Source organism: Pezoporus wallicus, unplaced genomic scaffold (assembly GCF_028554395.1).
Source record: "Pezoporus wallicus isolate ANWC-B61680 ecotype Strahan unplaced genomic scaffold, APGP_CSIRO_Pwel_v1 contig_6789, whole genome shotgun sequence".
NCBI classification, from domain to species: Eukaryota; Metazoa; Chordata; class Aves; order Psittaciformes; family Psittacidae; genus Pezoporus; species Pezoporus wallicus.
Window position 1 is genome coordinate 1,022,930 of NW_026637361.1, and position 17,632 is coordinate 1,040,561.

Consider the following 17,632-nt stretch of genomic DNA (forward strand, 5'->3'; position numbering starts at 1 on the left):
TTCAGATGGGGCTGCACAGAGCATTTAAAACTGGGGATGCCCTGTGGCAGTTAATCATAGGTAATGTGGAGCTTAAGAGGAAAAGGAAACAGTTTTATGACTGTAAGTGCTAAAGACTGTAAGGCTAGGAAGAGATACTGTTGTCTGCAGGCCTTTAGTGTGGTTTCAGGAAATGGGCTGTATGCATCATGTGGGAGGACCCCCAAACATATCTGGGGCTTTCAGAAATACATTTAGGTCATTGACACTTTGAAAGCTCTATACATTTTGAGCTTAGGGGCTCTAACAAAGGCACGTAACCTCAGAGTGAAGGCTAGCATCCATCCATGGCTGCTCTTATTGTATCCACAGGAATTTCAGATCAGTGAAGGATGTTAGCAATTATGTGCTGAAATAACTAAGTACAATGGGATGAGCTAAGGAAAGCACTTCGGCCTTGAATTTGAATTTCTTCTGGTTTCTGTCAGTTCGTGCCAACACCCGTTGCAATGCTTAGTGTATCTCTGGGGCTGTCCTACATTGTTCAGTACAGGAAATTTGAGAGAGACAAGTTCAGCAACTAGTATCTAACTTGCACGTATGGATGTGATCTTTACGCTGGCGCAAGCCATTTGCTGCATGGGGCGGTTTCACTGCTGGATTTGTGAAGGTATTTTATGGATGTGATGCTGGCTTCTCCCTTTTGGCACAAAATCCTTTATAGCAGGTATTGTTCTGGATTTTCAGGTTCAGAAGAAGTAACCATCATGTCACTTGACTTAAAACTTCAAACCCTAGCATCCTGTGGAAAAAGTCTCATGTGCTGCCTCATGCTCTGCTTCTTACCCATGGTTCTTTCCACTTGTAACTCCTACAGGGCCAAACCCAGAGCTCTCTGCCTGACCTTGTATCCAGGCCACTGGACAGACTAAAACAAGGAGGACGAATTCCTTTGAAGTTGTGGAACTGCTCCCCAGAAGCTGACTTGAGCCCAGCCCAGTGCCAGATGCAGCATCCTGGGGTCCTCAACACTGCCTCCCTGAAAGGGGATCTGATTCCCATGGTTCCTCTGCAGTGCAGCCTTCTCCCATTGCATAGCAATGGGCTGAGCATAGCTCTAAACCATCTCAGAATGACAGACACTTGCAGAAAACCCCATTGCAAATTTCCTTTCTTAAAAGCCAAAACACACTCTAGGACAGCCTGGGGTCTACGACTTCCAGTTGGGGCAGTTAATCAAAATGTTTGCCATGTATTGTGTGAGCTTCTTCACAGTTTGTGCTTTTGATGATCTTTTAAACATCTGCAGAACAGCATGGCTTGGATAGGTTTCTGTTACTACTCCAAGCCTTCACTGGCTCTGGAGAATGAGTGAAGAGGAGCCAGACAACATAAAGGCCAGACAATCAAAGCTTTTGACTCTCACATCCCTGCAGATGGGCCTTCTGATGAAATGACTAACAACTGTTGCCAGATCAGCAAGTAGCAACCACAAGGCACCTGTATATATTTAACTTTCATTTTGTCAGATAACTTGTCTTTATGCTCCTGCAGTTTTAGCTGTGGAGTATAAGTCACAAGGCTTCCTTCTGGTCTCCATAACACAAGTGTAAAATGAGCCACTTGAGTTTGGTTGTTGATAAGAGCTCTACTGTAAAAGCAGCATATGCAAAGGCACCATCAGGCTGAGGTGTAGATGAGTCCAGCGTCTAGTTTGTTTGAAACATCTTCATTGTCAGCCTCTGGGGTGAAGTCTTCTAAGGGCACATTCTAGAAGGAGGAAAGGTTTTTAGCAACAGCCTTTGGTTATTTAAAAAAAAAATAATTCAGTGACCTCATTTTTCTTTTCTGACTAGTGAGACTATCTGCAGCCAGGGCCCCCCAGCTACTTCAGGCTGCCCTCTGTGAGACTCTAGGTAAGGGACAGCCAGCTTTCCTGACCTTGCAAGCAGCTTGCCAAAGCTGAGAACTTGCCAGATGCCTCAGGCTACAAACCGTGCACCTCAGAGCCTTCGTTCAAGGAATGGCTTGCAGGTGGCTTTGCCAGCAGCTCCGCAGGAGTTGTGTTGTTCTGGCCATTATGGAGAGGAACAAAGCTGTGTATGTGGCTGTGTCCTAGGATGACCCAGTGGCATTGGCTTAAGTAGCTCCCGCCTTTCGTGGGTGCAGACTCCAACTGCCCAGTTGCCCCTGTGCCAGTCTAGCCCTGCTGCCAGATGCGCCAGTGTAGCCCTGGCACACGAAGCACGCTGCTTGCTCATGGGCCACGTGAGGCTCACCTTATTCTTGCCTATTCCCTTGCCTTCCTTGAAGGCAAATGTCCAAAATGTGCAGTGATGAATATTGGCTTCTGTCAGAGCAAGTTAGGACACACTTTGTGGCTCTGACCGCAGCTGAGTTTGGGTGCTACAGTGCCACTGAAGGTGGGCCACTTGACTGTTCCTGAAAAATAGATTACTGTGCTGGGAGCCAGGTATCTGAAAAATGACAAATGCCAGATCTGTAATTATTTCTGTATCTATCATTCTCTGGTTTTACAGCTGATGTTTTACCTGTGTGCTTTTGGTCACTAGTGGATTTCCACCAAATAACATCCTGCTCATATATGTGATAAGGCTTGTTGACATAGGATAAAATAACAAAGTGAACATGCTCAAGTGTTAGAAGCAACATTGCTGCACTACCATGAGACTTGGCCCACTTTTTTTAGCAACTCACGTAGCTGTGCCTATAGTTTTGTGTAGGGATATGCTTTTGTGTTAAATGAGCAAATGTCTACTCTGAGAGTGGAAACTACTTAGAGCCTAGAGTTCTGCTAAATTTGATCTTTTCTTTGTGTGTCTGCAACAAGATCTGATAGTTAAATGTCTTTTATGTGATTTTTTGGCAAAAATGGTTTTCTTTGGTCACTTCTATCTAACTCTCTTCTGATTATATATATTATTCTGATTGTATATATTCTGATTATATGATATGATGAAGAGGAGACATAGCTGATTCAAAGTATTTCAATCTAGTGGAATTAGACCAGATTGATTAAGGGCCTGTGTAGTAAGTGTAGCACTTGAAAGCAAACCAACTACTTCCTCTTGAGGAATGTTCTTAGAGGGACTTGAAATTCAGATTGATTCCAAGTTTTCAGTACCAGGATTAAAGAAATACTCTGCCTTTTTTTAAAAGAAAAGCTCTGCCTTATTGCTAATTTTAAGCTATAGGGAATCATCTATCTTCAAAGTAAGTAAAACCTTTTGCAAGGAATTCTGCTGAAAAAAGTGAAATCAAAGGGACCCAGGGGATGCTGTGGCATATGGTGGGACCAAGCAAGAATGGTCCCATCTTTCCCCAGTTTCTCAGCTGATATGTTGGCTTCGCTGTGGCTTCTTTTCCCAGAGTCATCTCCTGCAGGGATTAGCTTGAATCTGAACTTATGCAAAGATAAGAGCACAGAACAGTATCTTACCTTGTCTAGAATTGTGAACAGAAAATGCTGGTTTTGCTCGCAGATTAGAGCTAAGGTTACCTGCAAATTTCCTGGCCTTTGTGAATTTTAGAAATCAAATTTGCTTTCTCATTAACATCACATCTTAAAATCAAACTTCCTTGTTTGTTTCTAAGATAAAGTGAAAATCAGGAACAGGAGTCTATTTTGCCAAGATACTGTGGTGAGGCCAGTTTTGATTAGATTTTACTAAAGCAACAAACAAACTGGCTACACTCATTAGTTTTAAATCAATGAACAAATTCAGTCAGGTGTATATATATGTATAATTTTTTTTCCTCTTATAAAACAAAATGTCTGACGTTTGCTTCTGTGCAGAGACTTTGGCTGTATTAAAGTTATCACACAGCTTTTTCTAGAAATTCTCACTGACAGCAGTTTTTACAGAAAGGTGTATCACCTTGGTCAGGAACTCCAGGCTTTCATTCCCAGGAAATATTAGGAAAAAAACATTGGTGTTGAACTTCGGGGTTGAAAATGAGACTATTGCATAGATACATATTTTCTTTTTAGTAAGTACAGTTAATATTTAATACTTATGGAAGTAAATATTTTGTATGTTATGAGGTGGGTTGAATGGCATCACTATTCTGTTTGCTCATGATGCTTGAACCAGTGATAATGATCAAGAGTCGTAAGTGAATATACAAATCCAAGCCTTTGCGTGGTTCTGGACATGGTTTTTGGGCATATCTGTTAAAAGAACAGGGGAAAGGCTGGGTTTGGGAGGGTAAGACTGCTGTAGTAAATGGTTTTCAAATGGGGCTTACATAGATTTACTCATGTTCTGCAAAAAGCTGGTTTGTCCAGCTCTCCAGATAAAACGTGATCTGCTTAACACAGAAAAATGCAAAAAAGGAGGTGAGCAAAGTTTTTATTTATTTTTCCTGTGCAGTTCCTGTACCTGTCAAAAGGAATTTGTGAGCTGGAGGATGAGGAGGATGTGTGATTTCCTTAACTGTGACTGAGGGAAGGTGGATCTGTAAGACAACTTGGACAGTATGTTTGTTGCTATAAAGGAACACTTGGGAAATCCTGTTCTGTGCATTTGAATGTGGCAATCATCCTAATGCTCTTCCTCATCACAAACTATAATAACCCCAACTAGGATCAGAGCACGTATTGCCCCATTTGTAACAGATTTGTTGAAACCCTTTCTGCAGCAGTTTCTCTAACTTGGTAGCTGGAGGTGGTTTTGCTGACTCAGCAGCATTCCTGGTTCACTGGCAGCACTGTGCAGAGCTTGCATGAACCATGTCTGAAGCTATGGCCGGGCACTCTGCTTATCGTTTGGTGGGCAGGGAAAGGGCGCAAGAGCAGGAGAACGAAGTATGAGCAACGTAAGTGTAAGGAACAGGATTCCCATTTAGCTTCAGTGCCGGGGAAATGCTGCACTGCTGCTTGATGGCTCGCACAGAGTAATGTGAACTTTGTGGCCTTGCCCTGCTGCTGATTACATGACACTGTTTCCTTCACTTTGCCATTAGCTAATTCTGCATCATACTGCCTGTTAGCAAAATAACTTGTCTCACCTGCTTCCACTTTTGATGTCATGGACAGTTGCTGGTTTTACAAAACGTTTTCTGTTTGTCAAGCTGTTCTGCCCGGCTGGCAATGTTTTGCCTGCTCAAATTTTTTAGGTTCATACCTTAAGGACTTGTTACTAGGTAACAGAGTTCCATTTGCCAATTTCCCACTATTTCCTTCTCACTGTTTTACGGGCCTGATTATTAACATTTAGGTCAGAGAAATTGCTGTCATTATGTGAAGTAACTTCCTTTAGAGGTTACTCATTAACCTTAGGTATTTTACTGTGCGATTGTAATTGCCAAATGCCATAGGCATGGAAAACCTTTGAACTCCTCAAGGTATTAGTGTATGGGAGGAATGGTATCAGCTGTGATTTTTATTCGTTCTCCATATCCTCCCCCTACCCCACAGTTATTTTTCCTTTTGATTTTATTCTCGTTCCATTTCTCTTGATGTGTTTCATAGCATACAGAGCCTGCTCAGTTGCTATGGAAGGGAATGCTTCCTTCTAAAAGGGAATCAGTCTCTTCTGTTCCCCTGTATAGATCTGAGCTTAGCCCTAACAAGCTCAGTGGTGGTACAATGCTCATCTTCTGCTAACCAATGCAACTAAGAACAGAACTTGATCTCTTGACTTTGCAAGAAAAGTGAAATAATTGGGAAACCAACAGTCTCATGTGGCATGGTCCATGCTGTTACCATGTACAGTTTTCTCTCAGCATTTACAATGGCTCTTCCATATCTGCTTTGGAGAGATTCTCAATCAACTCTACTGCTACATATTGTGTTCAAGGAATGAAAATTTTCAGACAAAAACACTATTCCTCTTTTTTTCCCCTCTCACTGTCTATGCAAACAGAATCAGCTGTGTACTAAAGTGTTTACCTCAGGGCAACATGTGTTCTCTGGAAAAATCTTACTAAACATATTTGTCTTTCTACCCTAACCCACTCCTCTTCAGAAGTCCATTGACATTCCTGGTAACATGATTCCTCTGAGAGGATAGAGAAAAGCTGCTGTGTATAAGCCTGTGTTGCCATGTGACTTCAATGAGGGAATATATATCATATCCAGGAAATTAGGGGACAAGTGAGATATATAGATAGTGCTTAAACAGAACTGAAAAAATAGAAAGTGCACAGGAAATAGGCACGTTTTACATGGAGTCAGATCTAGTTTTGATGCTTGGAAACAAAATGTTTGGTTTGCACGGAAACACTAGCCCAGTAAATCATCTAGAATACCACAGTAGAATAACCAGTGATATAAATAAAAAGGGGGGAAAACTAAGGTGTTATTAACACATGAGTCTTCTCACGTCTGAGCTGGGCAGGGGGGAGAACAAGATCATGACAAAGCAACTTCTGTCCAGCATTTTATTTAATATTGTTTACCCACTCTGCTCCATCCTTTTAATCTCAGCATGAGGGTTTTTGTTTGGTTGAGTTGCTTGGGGTTCTTTTAAGGGGGAAAAACTGGGGGGGGGGGGAGAAATCTCAAAACCAATCATGTGCTTGGCGTGATGCATGTAGTACAATCTCCATGATGAAAGTGGGGGTACCCTGATATTACTAATAATGAAAAACGTTTAATAATAGAGTTTCTGATAGTGGCCTAAGTCTCCTTTTTTCTTTTTCTTTTTTTTTTAATGGTAATTTGTTTTTTCTTTCATCACCCTTGAACAAATCTTGCTCTTGATTTCAGTGGATTTTCTCGTTTGATGGTGTATCAGCTGTAACTTCTCAACTACTGTGTGTTGCAATGAGATAGCCAGAGGAATTTGCGTTGACATCTGATGTTACTCCCTGGATTACATTCAGTGATCTGTGAAGTCCAAGCAGTGCAGAAGGTGGGTAGCACTTTACAACATTTTTTAGTAAAACCATGCTTCACTGAATTCCTGTTTACTCCTTCTGTTTACCTTGCTCACCTGCCCGTCCAGATCCAATTCATGAGAGACATAATTCAGCACAGTAGGGATAGCTTAGTGTTGAGGTTTTGTTTTTTAGGTTTATTGTCAATAAAACCACATAATTTAATGCAAACTAGTAGTAGAGGTTAAAAACAAGCAAACCCTACACTAACATTAACTACTTAAATCCTTCTTGACAATACAGCCCAAAACACAATTTTCTGGTGTGTAATGTGCAAATTATTAGCAAAACTGTGGGCATGAGACAGCACTGGGTGAAGTTAAAAGCATATCAGCTGCCATGATCACATACTGTATGGAGGATTTTGGATTGCATGCAGGTACAAAAGCGTGCTCCAAATCGTACGTAGCTCCTCGTTGTACCTGAAGCAAATGTATGCAGAAGGATCAGGCTAACAACTAAGACGAGGCATGTTCCTGCCAGCTCTGGCATGTTTCTTGTATTCAAGAAGACTAGTAAATGTGCAAACTATTTATTTATTTATGAAACACTGAATTTTTTTGGTGTCTCCTGTATGGGCATTGCATAATATTTAGCTTTGTTTTGTTTGAGCCGGTGTGAGGGAAATAACATTATTGTCGTAAACTAAAGATCTGATTTTTTTCTTTTTTTGCACATACATCTGTGGTAGTTCAAATGTTATGTTTTTCTAAGTATTGAATTTTCAAGGGCAGAAGAAACTGATTTATTTTTAGTCCAAACTTAGACTACATGTTAATAAAGAACAAAGTACTTTCCTCCACTGAAGTTTTGGCAAATTTTATGTTAAACAGTGCTTATTAATCTCTCGTGGAAGACAGTGCAATGAAGTAAATCTCTCTTATAGCAACCTGCATTGTAACTCCTCTTGAGGAATGGAGAGAAAAAAAAAATGAGGCTTAGAGTCCAGCGTAAACGGTGCTGTCCTTATGACATACAGTGACAGGCTGAAATTGTCATAAATACTCTTTATTTTGCTAAGGTCTGAATATGTGCCTTTGCAGGTCGTGTTGGAAGCACGATTTATTATTCTGGAACCTCTACAGAAACATCTGTGAGGTTCAGTGTATTATTTTCTCATACAAGTTTCTTTCTTTTTGAAAATGGAATGCACACCAATCTTATCAAATGGAGAAAACATTGATTTGCCACCAGGAGGGTTATATTTGAGCTGGAAAAAAATAATTTCATTATGCTTGGTAAGATATTTAGGCTTTAAAAAAAAATAAAATAAAATTAAGTCATTCCTTTTCAGTAGTCCTGATGTGGTCAGGTTTTTTTCCTTCAATCAGTAGCAGATAAATGGGACCTGCGTATTGCTTAATAGGCTAGTATATGTAGGAGGAGTGAGTAGGTGCAAGTTCAGGATCATCATGGGTAGGTGTATGTGTAGATATGCTTATGGCAGAAGTTGCTGTCAGTTACAAGGGGGAGGCAAAAAGACCAATGTAGACATGTAAATGGCGAAACTCAGCCCCTGGCAAATGCTGGGATCCTTCCTATGGTCCTTTTCCTGCCCCCTTCCTCCTCCTGCTTTTTCCATTCCTTTTCTTCTAAAAGCAGAGCAGGGTTGTTTTTATTTGTTTTGCTTTTTTTTTGTTTTGTTTTGTTTTCTGGAGGGAATAAAATGAAATCTTGGTCTCTTTAGGAAAAAAAAAAAACGAGAAACTGCTTACACATTATAATTTGTACAGCCAGGAAACATGGTGAGGTATGAGCAATAACATCTGACTCGCTGCATTGTGGCTACAATGTTTGATTTTCCTCTTTGCTTCCCCCCCTTTCCCCTTCAAATGCAAAGCCAAGCTCTGTTGTTTCTGATTAAATGTGTGGTGAGCTGTGTGCCTTTAGGAAATTGCAAAATCCTCTCTCCCCACACCTCCTTTCCTCATGCTCCCTATTGCCCAAGATGGAAGTTGGGGCTCTATGGGGATTTCCCATTTCCTCCTAGGATCACCTGTGCCGTGATTTAAGTAGAAGTTTGTTTCTTCAGCTGTCTGACTTTTGAGTTTATCTGACTCAGGTTTATAATGAGCTAATTTATTTGCTTGTGTAAATTGGGTTTTCTTAGACAGAAATATAACAGACTGTAAAGAGGCCAATCTTTTGATCATTTCACCTCCGGAAGGTGGAAACCTACAATGCCTTTCTGCACTCACTGGGCACTCTCTGGGTTGTTAATATCATTAAGTTACTGTGCCTGAACACTTTGTTGTAGGTTTGTTTTTTTTTTAACACTGCGTTGTAAAGGTCTGCTGTGTAAAAAATGTAGTTTCTTCTCTCGATGCTAGAAATTTTGATAGGGTTTAGAGGTTGATTAATTTTCTATTTGCAGGAAACACAGAGCCTTTGCCTAGCAACCAGCCTGAGAGTTACTGATTCTTCTTTAGATATATCTTTATGCTACACCTATAGTCCTGCATACAGGGAAACATGAGGCAGAATGCTGGAAGAAAGGGAGGAGTAAACAGTTTGCGAAAATGGTGCCAGTGTTTCCTCGATGGGCCTCGATTCTCTAATACAGCCCGACAAAGCTGGGGGTGATGTGCCAAAATATCTTTTTAATAGACAACGTAGGCAGCAGGAAATAATACTGGTCAGGGCTTGTTTTTCTGGCTCAGGGCCTCATTCCAACCTGTTGCAACCAGCTATTGAACGTCTGTGGGGACACCCCTGTACAAGAGGCCCCATGGAGGAAAGGAACATTTACATTTCTGTTTGACTGGGATCCTTGCCAGTGGCTAAGTTCAAAGTGCAGTTTCCAGTAATTTGCTGTTACTGCTCTGCATGTTTGATAGGCCAGGACAGAAGCATGCAACCTGAAGTAATATTTCCTGATTTCTGACATTTCTCAAGATACGAATGGAGGTTGCGGAGGCACTAAAACTTGGAAGGGTTTTCCTGACTCCAACGCCTTCTATGCTTTCCTTTTCTCCTCTTGTGCACCCCCCTTTCTTCCCCGACCTTCTCCCGTAGATCACATTCCCTGCTGTTGTCAGTTCCGTATTTGGATGCCATTCATATTGATTGCTTCCCTATGCAAACACTGTGCGGCTGTTCTTATGCAACCAGAAAAATCCTATTGATTTACTGAATGTGAGGGTTATTTAGGTGGATATCCTTCTGCAGTAGTGATAACACTCTCATCTCCCCTTAGAATTATAGTTAACCTTTTCATCTGGGGGGGAGGGGAGGGGATGCACATGATTTTTATTTTGTCCTCTTAACAGTGGTAAGAGGGAGCTAAGCACAAAGAGAAGCCAGTAGAGCAGCTACTGTTCTAACATATGCAGTTGTAGGCCATGTGTATGCCATTGTGGTTATGGAAGAAGAATCCTCTAGGCTATAATTAGGATTATATAAGCATTCCTGTTGTAATCCTTTGTTTTCAGCTTTCCAAAACTTGCCTCTTTTGGGCTGATATTTTCCTGGCTTGTTCTTTGCCATGTCAAAACTTATTTATTTATTTTCCAAGCAGGGATACAAATGTTGGAGAGTGTTGAGGAAACGCATCTCTCTTCTGGCCTGTTTGAAAAAAAGCTCTTGGTGTTCTTGAAAAACAGATCCAGAGTCAAAATGAGCCTTAGGTAGAAAGTTGCCTGGATGTGATTGTCAAAGAGGGGAAGAGGCTTTTGGGCAGCACTGGTTTTATTACTGAATAATCTACATTTGTGCAAAAAGTAACATGAATGTGCTGTGTAAGGGCAGCACTGAGGTTATGAAGACAGCCTTAAATGCTTAAAAATCTAATTCGTTCGTTTGTTTTTTTTTATATATAAAACATGCAGACTTTGGAGATACACAGGGCATGGGGGTGTTAGTAGAGCTACCTACAAAAGCAGAGCAGTAGGAAATTTAAAGGTGTTGTGTTTGGTTCTAACTGCACCTTTACAGGAAAGTGAACACTTACATGAACACAAGCTGAGTACTGAAACTGTGTGTGGTGATTTTGCACTGAAGCTTCACTTGCTGACTGCTTAGGTGTTTCTCACCTCTGTTTTGAAACCCAAATAAAATTCCTTTGACTAGTATGTAGCTAGGGTTTTCAAATAAATAAGCAAACAAATACTTTTTTCTTCCAGAATGCACTGACAGGTGTTCACACAGTCCAAGCACTTAGGGGGTTTTAATCATTAAACTCAACAGTTCCTGGAAAGCAGAGGAATTTGGAGTTAATTCTGATCTTTATACTTATACTGTGTCCACTGTGGTGACATACATGGCGCTGCCTAAGCAGCAAGCTGAAGGAAACAGTGAGAATATTTTTGAACTGAATGTTTCAAATACTGTAATTGGAATTGCATTATTCATTATTACTGCCTTTTTTCCGACGTTTAGTCAAAAATTCTCTAGGGGGTCAGTGGGAGAAGGCATTGAGTAGCAAATAATCACAAGATGATCTACAGTGGTGATTAATTTGCCCATGAGCGTAGTGCATCACTGGTACCAGGGTGTTTGTCATGTGTCAGGCAGCTGTGTTCCATTGCCGGATGCTCAATCCTCCTTTTTAACTAGCTGCAGTGCGTTGGCCTCCCTCTGTTTTGATTTTTGGCCAGAAGAATATGAATGGAGTGAAAGGGAGAAGCCTGCAACCTGGTCTGTGATTTTTCTTCTTTTTTAATTAATTGTGTGCATGAATGAACCCAGGACAGGGAATAATTTACCAAATGCTGGCTGCACAAAGTTGTTGAAACCACAATCTCCTGTGGGTAACAAAGCCTGTGGCTGTGTTCCAAGCACTGTGAAGTGATTGAAGAATGTTGAGTTGCATCATGAGACCAAATAGCAGGTAAACAAAAGGCGTATGCCGTGTTCAAATGAAATAACTCCTCATAAACCTCGAGGATTGCAGGGATCTTCATGCAGCTGTGCTGCTGAGTAGCTTCCTGTCCAAGAGAAGTACCAAAGATGTTACATTGAATATCTGTAATGAGTTACTAGACTGAAACTATAACCTAACTATTGTTAAAGCTCACTGGACCACATAAAAAGTTTTCAGTGTAGTCCTTTGTGTCTTCATTGTTGATACGTAAAACTAGAATAATATTCAAGAAGCTTTCTTTGGTCTTCATACTATTTGCTTGAATGTGAATTGTAGAGAGGGAGTTGGTTTTGCATTTTGAGATTGTCTGTAGAAAACAAGAAATCGTGAAAGAAGGAACGTGTCCTGTTGCTCACTGTAACAATAAACATAGAAAATGATTCAAGGAACTGTAAAGTTCAGCACGAGTCTTACTCAGATAGTGAAATTTATGAGAATAGAGCAACTGTCACAGTAGATTAGATCAAAGGTTATTGTGACCAAGTATCCTGCTTCCAGTGGAGGCCAGTGAGAGAGGGCCTGAGAAAAAAGGAATATATATTTTAAATGATCTTTCCCTTGCTTTATCTTTTCAGTTTCTGACAGAGAGCTATATAGCAGCTTCCTAGTCTGATTGCATTCAGACTGCTGGGTTTGGTAGTGGCTGCTGGACGTTTTTGTCATTCATTTATCTGCTCTCCATTTGAGCCTACATGCTCCCTTGCTTTGGCCAGCCCTTGTGAACACCGAATCTCACACTACAATTGTTATATGAAAAGCACTTCTATTTGTTTCTAAATTGCTGACAGTTTAAAAACAGGCTCCCCAAATTCCTATATTAGACACAGTAACTAATTCCCCTTTTTACCACATCATTCCATTCATTATTTTCTAGATGCTGATTCTGTCCTCTCTTAGCCAGCTGGCATGTCCTAATTTATTGAGTTCCTTCTTACCCAGAAGTTGTCCTCTACCTGTTTCTTTCCACATTGCCTTTTTCTCTAATCTTTTCTGGTTCTACTATATGCTTTGAGATGCACAGTACAGAGGTGAATGCAGCTCTGTAACGAAAGGACCCTAATGTGTAGCCCACGTTGTGTAACCCTTTAAGGTTGCTTGTATGAGCAAATGCTTGTGGACTTGAACTAAAGGTTGTACTGATTAGCCTGAGAAGACCAGTACTGTTAGGCTTTGTCTGTGTGATGTGAGAAGCAGATAAAGCAACACAAGTGCTCCTTGTTACATGCTTTAAATTCATCATCTCTGTTCTGAGGTTACAGCTGTGATGCCAAAGCTTTGAGTAAACCATACTTCCAAGTTTCTGTATCTGAAACAGTGGGTGTCAAAAGAAAAAGGTGATAGGAGGCAACATGGGATGATAAAAGTCTGTGACATGCATGGGGAGGAGGAGGGGAGAAGTTCCCTAACTTGTTCAAGAAAAAACTATTGCCCGTCCCCCTCCCAATCCTGCAATCTATAAATCGGGTAGTTTTTCAGTTTTTTTTATGATCCTTTTTGGTTATTTGTATACATGGATTTCTGTCTGTGAGTGCTGATATGCATTGCCCTTAAAAAGTGATTTTATGTCGGAAGATGGGGATGTATGTTTGAGACTCCTCTCAGATCTTGCCTTCAGAGAGCACTGAAAGCCCTATGCACTTCACTAACAGCCATTTTCAAAAGCCTTGTAACACAGTAGAAATTGAAGTGGTTTCTTTTGTGGCAATGTTACAAATCAGTAATTTAACCTCGGATTGTGTCCATACCCAGTGAAGACCGAGGATTACATCCCCTTGCTGTCCTGTGTAGTGAATCCAGGGCCATTCCCCGCAGGGAGCTGAGCAGGCAAAAGGAAGGGAGTGTCATCCTCTTGGGAGCTGTTACGGCATCCGTTCCCCCCAGGAAAGAGGAGGGAGGAATTCCAAGAGTTCCTTGCCAAGCTATTCCAAGGATAGAGCACTTACACCCCACCAGCTAATTAGGGCTGTTCCTCAAGGCTTTATTTTAGCATCTGGATTTCAGTAACATTTTAAGCCTAGTTTTGTACTGAGGATTACTGTGAATTTAGATCCAAACCATTGCTTGAGTTGCATATCCAAAATAAGCATTGTTAACAAAAGCCAAGTGCCTTATGCATTTTATTCAGTGCTAAGAGCAGCTTGACTGCTAATATTTCATGGGCAGAAAGAAATGGAGCTGTAGTGTTTCAAGCTAATTCTGGAATTTTGAAGCGTATCCTGCATGGCAAACTGTAATGCCCATGGCTATGCTAGTGGCTATCAGCTTGAGGCCAGTGAGAAGTGGGTGCAGACAGATACAGGGCTGAGACCTTATAGGAAGACAAATGTGCACTTTTCCATGCTTGTCTAATGTTGTACTACTAGTTTTTTGAAGCGCTTTTGTGTATAATGTCTGCCTATGTTCCTTTTAAATTTTTTTCAGGTCTGCTACCATTCAAATAAATCATATAGCAAAGTAAGAATTTATCCTGTCTCCTCCTAAAGCATGTGGGCTTACTGCCTAAGTCATTCTAACAGTCACGGTGTTAGAAAGGTTTAAACAAAATTCTGCTATAAATCCCAGCAGTTATTGTGGAGAAATACATGGGGAAGGGAGGCGCAAGGTAAGAAAGAAAGTGGCTGGCTGAAATGAGGGAAAGAGCAGAGCACTTACCTCTCTTCTCTCACTGTCAGTCCAGCCTGAATATCTTCACAAAGGAGTTTTGAGTTTTTCATTTTGTAGGAATCCATGAATACAACTGGGTGGAATCAAGCAGGACTGAACTAGTCTGGAGCTGAAGTGCTTTGTGTGCTACAGCAGTGTTTCTCTCCAGCTCCAGTTGAGCATTCTGGCTTCATGCAGCAGATAGCTACATAAACAGAAGAAAAGCTCAATTTCCCTGCACTGCTTTTGCCCTTTATGCTCTAGATTTTGAAAGGAATGTAATTTTTTTGTATGTTGAACCAAAGCATTCCTAAGTGAAAGAGCAGATTAATTGTTCTGCAGTGTGCACGTTAGTGAAAAGTGCCGAGCAATGGGTGTAGCCCATTTAATAGCTATTAAGCTGTATAGTAGATGGGTGTAGCAAAAGCTTCAGCTTGCATGGGTGGCTTTATTGGCAAATACAGGGATACAAAAAGAAATGGAACAACTCTACCGGTGTGTTGGAAGACAAGGCCCAGATATGTAGTGTTACTAACCTGTAGGGTGAGCAATTAATGAGCAGGTTGAGAACATCCGTTCCAGGGGCAGAATCTGAGTCTTGAAACAGCACTTGATTGGACACTCAAACTTTTACAGTAGAATAATTAATAAAAATGGGATATGTAAATAAATGAAAACTATCTTTGTGGTGCCTGATTATAATCCCCTTATCATAACCCCCTCTATTATCTAACACTCTTACAAGTATGTGGAGATCAAACTGTAAATGCGAAAGCGTTCTGAATTGTCTCTCATTTCCCACCCCTTCTAGACAGAAAACAGTGTGGATGAGTATAAGTCTGTAGAGGAGTGGGAAAATAATTGGAGTCTGTGTATAACATGATAGATTGTTATTGCTTGAATGGTAGTAAACAATGGCTGTCAGGAGGTGATTCTTACAGCTTTTAATTGTAAATTGGAATTCCAGGTGATTAAGTTCTGTGGGGACTTGATTAGATTTTCCGTCTTCCCCATCAACACCCTGGGATGATGATTAGTTCACTATCTCAAGCTGTCTCTAATAATGAAATGAATTTGTTAGTTGAATGTTTCTGCTAAAATTATTTACAATATAGTAATAGTTTAGAGTTGTATTTACATGTTAATGGACAGGCTTTGGCTGTTAAGGTGGGATGAACAGGTCAGACCTCAGGGTGTCTTACAGGTTCAGGAACAGAGGTTTATAGTTTCTTCAGAACATTGAGTAGTACTGGTTGTCCCTGGTTTGTGCTTTTGGAGTCTGTTTTACTGTTCTTAGCAAGCCTTTAGGAAGCAAAAGAGATTTAGTAATCCTCTGGTTTGGTACCTAGGACACTTAGCTGTCTGGAGTGGGACACCAGCTCCTTGCTACAGTGAACATTTGGAATACAATTTTCTCACTCAATTTTATCTTTCGTCTCTTGCCCTGCTGTTTATTCTTTTCTTCCCCTATCATCAAATTTTTGAGATATGGGAACTGTATGAATACAGCTGTTAGCTATGCTGGTATGCTGGGGATGCCTGCTTTACCTACCTGCTGCCAATAGGTCTTTCTGAAATTTTTCTGGGGCTAGGTCTTATCTTTTGATCAGAGGCAATGTGTTTTCTGGAGCAAGGTTTACAAGTGCAGTAGGCAGAAGAAAAGTTATCCTGAAAATGCCATCAGAAGAAAAAAAGAAGCTGAGAAAATTGCTGTCTCAAGATTTAGTCTGAATTTGTCTGCTGATGAAAATCTAGAGAGCTTCAGGGTGAGCACTGGCTAGGTGGGGGCCTGAAGGCAGTTGGTATTACCAGAGACAGTGAGAGAGGTGCCCAAATCCATCTTTTGAATTTAGCTTTCTATATTAACTCCTAGAAAGATGTAACATGTTAACCACACAGTTAAGCTCAAAACATCCCTTTCCTATTTCCCTTGGCAGCCAGTTTGTTTAACTGTAGGTCATGCCAGGAAGGAAAAAAACCTGAAACAAATCAAAGCTCTTCTTCATTTTGTAGTCTGACTTTCTCACCTAATACATTGTGGTGTATCACTGTAGGAAACTCGAGTTCTGCCATATGCTGTGGGCTGTGATACAACACAACCTGACTTAACCATGCTGTGTCAGCTACAGGAAGTCTGAAAATGTGGTTTCCTGAAAAACAAGGGAAAGGGGAGGAAATACGTAGTTTTTGTTTTGAAGATGGCATTATTGGAAACTCCACAAGCACTTATGTCAAAATACCTATGAAGTAGCTATTTAGTCGTAAGAATAGTTGCCATTTATTTACAAGACATCTGTGCCTGAATTAGAAAAAATCCTTTAACACGTGTCAGACCTCACAGAGATGAGTAATTTGGTGGAAAGAGTGTGCATGTCAGACGTGACTGATCGCTTGTTACCCTGCACTCTGTCCTTTGTTTTTGAGTAAGATTCAAATATGCGTCTAGCAAAAATTCAGTATAAACCAGGCCTTGTCTGGTATAATGCACTTGTCTCTTGTATTTTGGTAGAAGATGCAAGTTTTTCTTACTGCGAAAGTATTTCCCTGACAAAATCAAATTGTGAGGCAATTTGCCACTTAGTGTTAGATAGCAAGCACTGGTCTGCATCAGGTTAGGTCCTCATCTCTTTACTTCTAGGTTAATAGCAGCTGTCTGAAAAATGCATTTCCCAAAATTATGTGCATAAGGATGTGTTGGTGAAACCACCCTCTACTGTGCAGGAGTTGTGATTGTTACCTTTACCTTGATTTCTTGATTCTGTGTGTGGAATATAAAGTTCTTAGTTTCAGCACCTGTGGTATAAGGTGGGAGAGTCAGATCTGTGGGGCACAGCTCATGTGAGGCTAGGAACTAGCATGCCTGTCTTCAGGCTCCGTATATTAACTTTAATTACTTTTCTATGTGATTTGCTTGAGAGGTTTCATGGTTCTTCCAGTGCTTTAAAACTGAATCTTCTATTTCCTAGACAAGTCCCTGAGCAACCTCATCTAACTGGACCTGCTTGGAGCTGGAGTTGGACTAGATGACCTTCAGGGGTCCTTTCCAATGTAAACTAATCTATGTAAAGTAAAAGCTGCTTTTGGGGATGATAGATGAAGGATAGTAGGGCAAGCTGTGGAGATGGGGAAGCCACAAACACTGTATTTGCTGTTTCCATCTTCTTGCAGTTGATTTAATTAACATTGTACAGGATTTTTTTCACCCAGGCCCTGCTAGGAATTAGCTACAGAGGCCTAAAGGTAGAA

The 17,632-nt window shown here is 40.8% G+C and overlaps 1 long non-coding RNA gene across 1 annotated transcript in view; it reads left to right on the forward strand.

Annotated features, from left to right (window-relative positions):
- Window positions 1-602: 602 nt before the first annotated feature.
- LOC130597017 (uncharacterized) overlaps window positions 603-17,632 on the forward strand; it is a 43,251-nt gene continuing 26,221 nt past the window's right edge. The window contains exons 1-2 of the long non-coding RNA XR_008971666.1: window positions 603-706; window positions 6,713-6,857. This is a non-coding gene — a long non-coding RNA (uncharacterized LOC130597017). The remainder of the gene's footprint in view (window positions 707-6,712; window positions 6,858-17,632) is intronic.